Source organism: Dermacentor silvarum, chromosome 3 (assembly GCF_013339745.2).
Source record: "Dermacentor silvarum isolate Dsil-2018 chromosome 3, BIME_Dsil_1.4, whole genome shotgun sequence".
In the NCBI taxonomy this organism is placed as follows: Eukaryota; Metazoa; Arthropoda; class Arachnida; order Ixodida; family Ixodidae; genus Dermacentor; species Dermacentor silvarum.
The window spans coordinates 63,380,058-63,390,040 of NC_051156.1; the positions used below are offsets into that span (position 1 = coordinate 63,380,058).

General features: G+C 46.1%; 1 long non-coding RNA gene across 1 annotated transcript; it reads right to left on the bottom strand.

Annotated features, from left to right (window-relative positions):
* Positions 1-4,463: 4,463 nt before the first annotated feature.
* LOC125943804 (uncharacterized) lies at positions 4,464-5,603 on the bottom strand. The gene is made up of 2 exons (XR_007465903.1): positions 5,005-5,603; positions 4,464-4,849 (listed from the first exon to the last, which is right to left on the bottom strand). It is a non-coding gene; the product is annotated as an uncharacterized LOC125943804 (long non-coding RNA).
* Between the last annotated feature and the right edge of the window lie 4,380 nt (positions 5,604-9,983).

A 9,983-nucleotide genomic window follows, 5' to 3' on the forward strand; every position in this document is an offset into this window, starting at 1 on the left:
TTCGCGACACTTCCGCTACGTCACCAGCGATCGACAGCAGCGCTACGTTGAAGACGCATCCCTCCTTAAATCTATGGCCTGTCTATTTTCGCACTGTGCGCAAATATTTTCTACCTATCTCTTTCAACGTGACGCGCTCTTTGTTAGCCAGGGCTACTTGCTTATATTTTGAGAGCAGAATATCAGTACAAGTAATCAGACAGCGTATTCTTCGGCTGTTATCAGTTCTATTTTCGCGTAGCCACGCTGTTTTTTTTTTTTTTTCGTGAGTGCGTGAGTGAGCGGTGAGGCAGCCATGGGACACAGATGCTTAGTCAGTAGGCAGAATTTTTCCGTTCCTCCCCCATCGCTAAGTGACAGTAGCGGCCGGGATTTGATCGCCTGCGCCCAGGTTTTGCTGCGCAAAGCCCGAACCACCGCGCTGCTATAGTGGTTACATTTAGAAAAATAAGAAGTAATCGGGTGCGATGACTCTTTTTATAACCCTTTGCGACACGGTGCCTCGTTTGGGGACTCGAACTTCGGAGGCGCGTCCCACGCCACGTGTTTCTTCAAATGACCTAAAACTCAGTGTGCACATTCGTGTCCGCTTCCTGATGGGACAACTAGCGGTCAGTTAACTTCATTGTCCTGCGTATTGCTGCAGATGATCACTTTGCTGGAGACACTACCATGTTAGACAATCGTTCGACGTGCCGCGTTCCAAGACCAACGTCAAGAGTATTTTTTTTTCTCCGGTCGACACGAATACAACCGAAAAAGCAAGTGTGCATGCGTTTCGGGCCTAATAGTTGATTCTTTTTATGCAAGCATTGAAGCTGACGGATTTCAGAATAATTAGATAATGAGTTATACGCTAATTAATTTTTTTTACTGAAACTTGCACAAAACAGCACATTGCTTTGTCTTCTTTCTTGGAATGTAATAGTGAGCGTCTTGAAATGATGCCATGCGCATTTGACGCATTTGCAGACAGTGCATCATAATTCGTGTCTGAAGGGGATGAATTTATTCACAAGACATTTACAGAAGTGTCATGAAACATAGGTCTCTCAATGATCTAGTAGGAAGTGAAATGTCCGCCGTTTTCTAGCACCTTATTGATGCGTGTGGGCATCGACTCGTACAAAGATTCAGTAATCTCCGGTCGACCGCGCAGGCTTTCCCATTCTTGTGCGATCGCTTGCCACAGCGTATCGGCCGTGCGGCCGCGGTTGGCTCGTGTGGACAGCCGTTTCTTCAACATGCCCCAGACATTTTCTATGGGATTCAAGTCAGCGCCACATGGAGGCCACTCAAGCTGGCAAACAGCATGTTCTTCTAGCAATGACTGGACGATACGTGCTTTATGGATCGGGCTGCAGTCGTGTTGAAAAAAATAGCAGCCGTCGCTGAAGGGACCGTCCAGCGCATACGGAACGAGGTGTCTAGTGATGACGTCGCAGTACCGTGACGCAGTGAAGGGCCCTTCCAGACGCACAAGGGGACCAAGGCCATCTTTGCTGATTGCTCCCCACACGCTCACGGAACACCGTCCACTGGATAGAACACTCTGTGTGTAATTAGGCAGATATCTGCAAGAAATAGCATACAATTGGGTTCCAGCGGCGCGTCTAAAAATGTTGATTCCTCTTGCGTATGAACTTTATAATGCTGTTATAGAGTTGCAATAGAAAACGTGCAAACATCATTAGATAGTACTGAAAGACCCACTGGCAGCTTTTAATTAGCTTCAGAGTAAGTAGTACTATGAAACAATCGTTAATGTTTTCAACATAATACCACTACAGAAAAATCTCGTAATGTCCAAAAGCTCATTTTACGTGAAACAAGTTGTGATGCAGAATTAGCTTCGTGAATTAACTGCCAATACACTGTAAACACACCTGCAGTTTAGTGGACGCCAAACCCGCTTCCGTTGGTCCCAGCGCGTGGAAAAAGTTGACTCGTCGCTAAAGATGACATCGCCCCATTTCTCTGTTGTCCAATCTTTCATTGCTGTAGCGAACATGAGTCGTTCTTGTAGCTGGCTGTCTGAGAGGCAGGGCTTCTGTGCTGCTACGAAAGACTGCAGGCCAAGCTCACTCAGCCTTCTTCTTACAGTCTCAGACGATACCGTGAGCGAGAGCGCTTCTCGGATATCCTCTGCACTTTGAAAAGGATCAGCCACGATGGCGGCCGTAATCAGGCGGTCCTCTTCCTCAGTCGTGGCCCTTGGACGCCCACTGCGCTCCATATCTGTGAATCTGTCATCGTCGCGGAAAGCTTGAATAATCCTATTCACGCACAATGTGCCTTCTTTCGTCAAGTGGAACACGCAGCGGCATCTTTCCAAATAGGCAATCACCACGTGGCCTGAAGCAAGTCTACTACGTTTTCAGCGACTGATGCGAAGATGCGCCTATGTGTGAAAGAAAATTTTCTATGCATCCGCTTTTTCTTTATTTTTGATGACAGTGAAACACCTCCCTACCCTTTCTCTCAAGACGCAGAAGCAGCAACACTCATTGGACCAAGATGCTGCCAACCAAAGTGCGCCAGTAAACGTCGTGTAAAAAAATCGTCGCAGCGCTTCGTGAAACTTATCTACCCACTGGCACACCAGTCGACAAAGGTAGCAGTGATTGCTCCGATACTGCTATCAAGCCAGATATGTGGCGGTCTTATCGCAGACAGCGCTCTGCGTCAACACAACGAACTAACAATGTCATGCACGGGAATAAAAAATTAACAGGCAGGCGAGTACCAAGAGGGCTCATATCCGGGAGAGCGCCCCTGTCGCCGCTAGGTGGCGTACCGCTAGGTGGCGCGGATAGGCAGTCTGGCACGCGCTCGCGTGGTCCGCAAAGTTTTGTGGTTGACTGTACCATAGATGTCCATAGAACATCATGTTTGAGACATTGCACACATCCTATAGATATCTATATTTCTCCAAACAACGTTACAAATACGTACCATGGATAATCTAAGTCCCATCCAGATCACGTTGCTCTAACGTTGAAAGGATGTCGCAGCTGGACATAAGTAACCTCTAATAGATGTTCTTTTTGGGGACGCAGGAGGTCCATAGAACATCTAGTGGATCTTTCCTGCTGACGCTATAATGAGCTGTATACCTGCGAGTGCCACAGTAGATGTACTATTGAATACAAATGAAATGCGAACAGCAGAGTGTGTGGCCAAAACGTAACTAAAAGCACAGTGTGTGGCGTCGGCCAGCAATGATTGTACACATGCATGTGGTTTCGATGCGGAGTGCGGGGCTGCTTGTCCTAGTGCGTATTACGTCACCTGTATTTTGTTGGAAGCTTGTATTCTCACCCCGCCATTGCAGTGCCATTCCTATCTGTGATTACTTTTAAGGTGGCTAGCACTGTTGTTGCGCATCCAATGCAATACATTTTTCGTGTTTTCAAATTACGATTAGACACTGGCAGCTTTGATGGTGGTAACAAAAGCAAAGCAATGCACGTTAGCAAGCTGGGTGCATGCCAGCTATATCACGCTACAGATGTAGCGATGGTGCTAGTCACCATAACACTGTACTGCCAGGTGGGTATGGCACTGCCCGAGGAGAGATGAGAAAACAACTTTCAGACAAAATACAGGTGACGTTTATCGCAATAGGGCGAGCAGCGCTGCACTCTTCCTCGAGAACTACATCCCCACGCACGTGCACAACGACTGGCCGACGACATGCACAGTATACCTTTAGTTATGCTTCGGCCACACACTCCGCTGTTCGCATTTAATTTGTCCTCGACGGCACATCTGCTGAGGCACACTAATGGCACAGTTACCCCCATTGTCGGCATGTAGCTGGTGGCTTTGCTTGAAATGTTTTGTTAACGTGTAAACGTGTGAATGTGAAAATATAAACTGCAACACTTAAGGTGAAATCCTTAGATGGCTCAATGGTCGAAAAATCCGATGTCCAGCGTCGCAGCACCAAAATTCAATGGCACCAAAATTGGGGATTTAACCTTCGGCCTTTGGTGTTAATTAGGTCGAAGCAAATTAAGGCACAGTTCATTAAGATAGAGTTAATTGAGGCACTCTAACCCACGGCCTTTGTTGGGAGTCGGAACCACTTGGAGATATGGGCGAACTGGCCACATCTCCAAATTATCTCCAAGTTGGATTCCAATTGACATGGTGAAGGTAGAGTCGAACCCACTGCTTTGGGTGTTCATTAGAGCGAAGTTACTTAAGGCAAGTTAATTACGGCAGAGTTAATTAAGACACTCTAACTCTCGAACTTTGGTGGAAGTCAAACCCACGACTTTTGGTGTTAATTAAGACAAAGTTAATTAAGATACAATTAAGGCACTCAAACCCTCGACCTTTGGTGGGAGTAGAGCCTGCAACCATTGGTGTTAATTATGAAGTTAATTAAGGCACAGGTAATTAAGGCAATCGAGTCCACAACTTTGGTAGGAGAAAACAATAGAAGTAACAACGCATGCGAATGACAAATAATTTAATTAATGCTTCGTGAGTGCGCAGGCTTCTGCCTTCATCCTCTTCAGTGTTCGCTAAAGTGACTGTCAACTTTTATATATAGTTCTAGCGCTCATCAAAATGCGAAAACTGTGCTAAGAAAACCATAAATCCGCATTTTGATCATTATGCATCATTACAAATCCTGCAATGGATAAATGAAAAATAGTGAGTTCAGTAAGCACTAGGTAAAGCACACCAGTGAAACTCACAATGTCATACCAATGTTACTTTTTTATTTATACAACTGATAAAGCTTTATTACAAAAATGATCGGCCTCCAGCCACGCACATGTATGAAATTATTCATTACATGTTCTCGCTGTATACAAACAGGTTAAACGCGGATCTAAAAAAAAAGAACACGTAATCAAAAACATATTCTTGAAAATTAAACTTTATTAAAACACAAGTAACGAGTAGGCACAAAATTACTAGTAGGCACAGTTCCACAATTATAATTAAAAAGGATAAAACTGATTAGTAAGAGGTAGTATCACATACTAATTAATGACCAAAAGTGCATGGCCTGCTTGCCAGCACCTGCTTCTGGGGCCACCGGATTCAAGATAGAAAGCCAGTACTTTCTAGCTGCATTGAAAAATATATGGTAAAATAAATTCCACGCAAGCAGAATCCAGAGATGGAATGTTCATCTTGATAGGCAACTTGGTCAGGCAGCTTCTCAGATCACAAAAGTGCCAATAACATAATGCTGCCAGAGACTTAGAGATAGGCATTGCAAATGAGAAATATCCCTGACACTTGAAGAGGAACGCTGGAAACCAAGCGATACAAACATGTGCGAAAATTAACCATCAAAACATTGCCTCCAGAACATTCCCGTAAGCGCTCCGCAAGGCGAACAAACGTACCACAAATAGCAGTCAGAAGCACAGCTCTAAATTTCAGCACTCAACTGTACAGTTCTGCCTAGTATATACGTACTTGGGCCATGGTCAACTGCACAAAAGTCGAAAAGACACAAATAAAGCACACGCTGCTCGCGCCTGGAACATTGCTGCGCACTTGCATCGAGGCGCGTGTTGCTGAATTGATATCAGTGGCGATGCGAAGTCAAAGCTATTGCGAGTTCAAGCTTCTTTTTTTCTTTATAAACTGTCGTAATACATCAGCAAGTTAAAGGTTACGTATTTTCAACAATGTACTAATAGATATAACTGAAAAATAAAGCATCTTTGTATGTAAGAAAGAAAATGACGTAACCGAGAACAGAGGCATAGCGAAAAAATGGCGAAAGTATTGGCTTTTGCTCGCGGTGTCCGGCAGCAACGTTACTAGACCTCCAGCAGTGCGTGCAAAGGTCGTGCTAAATTGCAAAATAATTAATTTAATGCTTTTGCTCTCCTAGCTTCCCATTGTTAGGCATTAGAGACAATTTGCTTGTATTTCTGCGGCATAGTGCGTGCATCGACTCATAACGCACGATGTACGATAATGCACGAGAGCTTTGAATGTGCAAGAGATGTCCAAATCATAAGGACATTTGACGTCCTCTGGATGACCCTTGACTGCCACGTACTAGTCGAACATACTATAGATGTAAACTGGACGTCGTTAAATGTCTTGGATATTTGATCTTTTGTGGTACATCCAATGGATATTTGTGGTTCACTGGGGAATGACGTGAACACGGATCGATCGGGCAGCACTCAACGCCCACTCACATTCCGCTTGCGCGCACAATTTGTTGCGGCCGATCTAGTCATGCATACAAGCATAAAAAATGAAAGCGTAAGCCTGCGTGCTACCCCTCGATTAGAAGAAAATAGTGACTGCAGCGGAAAGTTCAAACTCATAAAACAGTTCATGCATCGTCACGCGAATTCAGAGTGGGCGCGATATAATTTAAGAAATGAAACGGCGCAAGCTTGCGATATGCAACGCACTAGAGCTAAGTGGGTGTTCATGGCTAGAACCTATGATGAGAAAGCACATAGCTATGTAAAGAAATCTTTCAAAAGATAATTTATCAGGCGGGACGAAGCTAGGCGTTTTATCTTGGATTACAATATCACTAATACAGTTTACTTGTGAAAACATTTTTTATTTCAATTCCACTTAACATCGACTGTGTATATTATTCCTTTGGCTTTCGTCGTTTGGGCAGTGAGTGACTCTTGCAAGATCTAAGAGGTGACTTTTTTTTTAAGTATATATGAGCATGTGAGAATGTAAGATTATTTGGCCCCCCCAGTGCATGTCCACAAGTACACTTACACCACAAGAACACCAGAATAAAAAAATGTGCATGAAGCAGCTCAATAATTTTAACAGCAGATAACCATTCTAGAAGCTTACGCTTTCATGCACTCCCACAAGCAAAAATGTGGAATAAAAATATCTAAGCGTTAATTACACAACATACGCGCATTGTAAAAAATAATTAGCTAAGATGGAACAAATCTAAAAATCAGGTACAGATCTGCACAGACAACAGCATCATTATATATATATATATATATATATCTTGTATATGCAGCAAAATTTGCACAGGTTGCGACGCATCGATGTTGTCGAGTTTCGGCCGACGTCGCTTAGGTGCTTGCGCAGGAGGTTCTCTCTTCGTCGGCGGCTTTCGTAGTTTACTTGACCGTGGGAGGTACTTTGGACAGTTCGGAAATACGGTCGGAACCGCATTTGCAGACAGAACAGGCCTCTTTGGCGCGTCAAGTAGCACCCTTCCATCGAGCTCCGCGTAATATGTCATCGATATCATATCGCCTGAAAATGCTTGGCGCCGACGTGGTCGGTAGGCATTAGAGTTCTGTCTGCCCTCGGAATTGACCTTTTTCAAAATAGTGCATGCCCTCTACCGAGCAGCGGCCGAAACATATTTGGATGGAAAACAGTGCCTGAGCTGCCGTGCTGCCTTGCGGAAGCCATTGTTCGCTGGCGCCTTTTAAAGACGATAGTCTTTCTTGGGGAACTTAAACGCTGAAAATTTGGTCTGTCTGTCTGTCTGTCTGTCTGTCACCCGATTCAGCCACCCGGCCAAAGTTGGACCACTTGCTTACCGCCCACACTACTTAAACTGGTACGGCTGTTCATACTTGTGAACGTTATCGATCACAAAGTAAATATTACGCATATCTGAGGCGCAACATCGCTAGCTAAGTATTAGGAGGTGTGTTCCTTTAATAGAAAATACATAGATACGTAACTCTAAAGACCCTAGTTTCTTAAGCTGCGCTGAAAATGCCATGCTATGCGCGCCGACGAACGACGTTCCCCGACTGCGTGCCGACGAGCGCCCTCTGCCATGGAGGAAGGAAACCCTCTGCACAAGCTCATGTTTCCCGATGTATTGCCAGACGGCGTCCATGTCTCACGCAGCGCCTCCTCAATTTTATCAATGCCAGCCAGTTGCGGCCGATTCAACATAAAGGAAGCGCTGTCTGAGGCAGGGCAAAACATAAATGGCCCCTTGATGAAATAATGCGGTAAAATGAAATCTGTTCAAACAAACCTTCATGCCAGGACGGAAATGGTACGAGAACAGCATCACGGGTGGCCGCGGATCAGACCAGCACTCATGTAGTACGGCCGGCAGAAGACTATCGTCTTTCGACGACATTTGCAGCGAAGCACGCAGATACGCGGCAAATGTTTTTTTTTCTGATCGATTTAAAGTGGTGCTTCTTGTTGCACGCCTTTGCCGATGATCGAGGAAGATACAACCCCGTTCTCCTTTTCGGAGATTGGATGGACAGGCGCTTTTTCGCAGTGCAAAGTGACAATCGACGACGTTTGGCGATACCTGCATTCCAGCACGCACAACGTTCGCCAGGGGCTGGGCCTTGAAGGAAGAAGACTACATTCGCAATGCGATGATGAACTTGGAAACAGGCGATTCGAGCTTTGGGCTCGTTCGAGCGGCATGCTCACCATCTATGAAGAGCGGCGTTTACGTCAAAGCTTCACACGACGCGAATAAGCTCAAAAAAAAAAAAAAAATGCTTGTGTCATACCGGTGTCACACGGGCACTTTTAATCGCGATCAACACCGACCCGGATTAGGTTTGATCAGTATTAGCTGCTGCTACACGGTCAGATTTAATCGCGGTCAGGCTTTAATCGGGATCAAGACGAACGTGATCTGCGCATTGTGATCTGGCTCAGATCGCGATTTGGCTGACGTTAGCGTCAAACTCAATCTGTATTAGTTTAAACCGCGTAACGACGACCATTGTTGATCGCGATCAAAAAATTCGATACGGATCGGCGTTGATCGCGATTAAAAGAGCCCGTGTGATAGCGGTATTATTGGCCGTGTCACTCAGTGTGAGTAAGCGTCGTGCCTCGCGCACAAATCATCTACTGTTGCTGTGCGCACCCACGAAAAGCATCACGGAAAACTGCGCGCGAACCCGCGAGTTCTGTGTACATGTGCAACAACAACAAACTAGGTGAACAGCGCACTTAAACTCGATGTGCTGCCGTTTCAACCAGCGGCTGTGTCGTCGCACAGCAGTGTCGCCAGGAGTACGCATGTACGTGAAGACCGTCGGAACGTAATCAGGGTGCTTCACGAAGTTAGACGGCCGGCCTAGGATGGAAGGAGGACGTTGTCATCTATGACAAATGGTGCGAACGAGAATAAAATGAAAAAAAAAAGAAACTTGCGATGAAATGCGCGCTGCAAATGCGCGAGGGTTCTTTCGGTTCTCATGCCGAACTGTCGGGATTCAGGCGTCTGATAGCCGCAATCCATGCTGCTCTCCTTGCCACCTTATTCTTGCTCGGAAATCTAAAAACACTAACCTTATTTATGCCATAAAAGTAATTCGTGCAGCCGTAAGCAACACAATGAGTTGGCATTGCTGAAAACGCAGCCACATCAGTCGCCTCTTAGCATTCAAGCCTGCCCGGCCGGCGGGAAGCGGTTTGTTTTCCATCCAAGTAGAGGGCGCGCCTAGCGAGCTGTTTTCTCGCGCATGCGCACAACTATTTTGCAAAAGGTCAATTGCACGGCGCCACTGCTCTAAACGACCGCTGTCAGACGGCGCTTTGAATAGAGGCACACGCTCTGCACAAGTTCGGTATCCAGAATTGCAATTCGTGACGAAGCACTTTCTACCCATTTCAAACTCTCAGAAGGCCGCTTCCACCTTGGTCGAGGGCCCGTGGCGACAATACACAAGCACAAGATGATGAAAGGCACGTGAACAAAAAGTGTGCCTTCAAAACAACACGGCCGCACATGCAAGCACAAAGCGCACAGACAGCGAAGCACGCGCCTTCCCGCCGAGGCTGGGACCGCATACCGCAGCGCCCTCTACGACGCCGCCAAACCAGCTGCCACCAAGTTGAACATAATCTGGACGCGAGCGAGCGGCACTTTCGCGCGCGTTGGGGGGAGAGTGTCAGCACCTCTCCTTATTCTTACACCGTGACTAGGATGCATGTCCTCGGGAAACGGAATGAGTCATCGTATATTGGCGCCCACGCGCTTGCTTTCT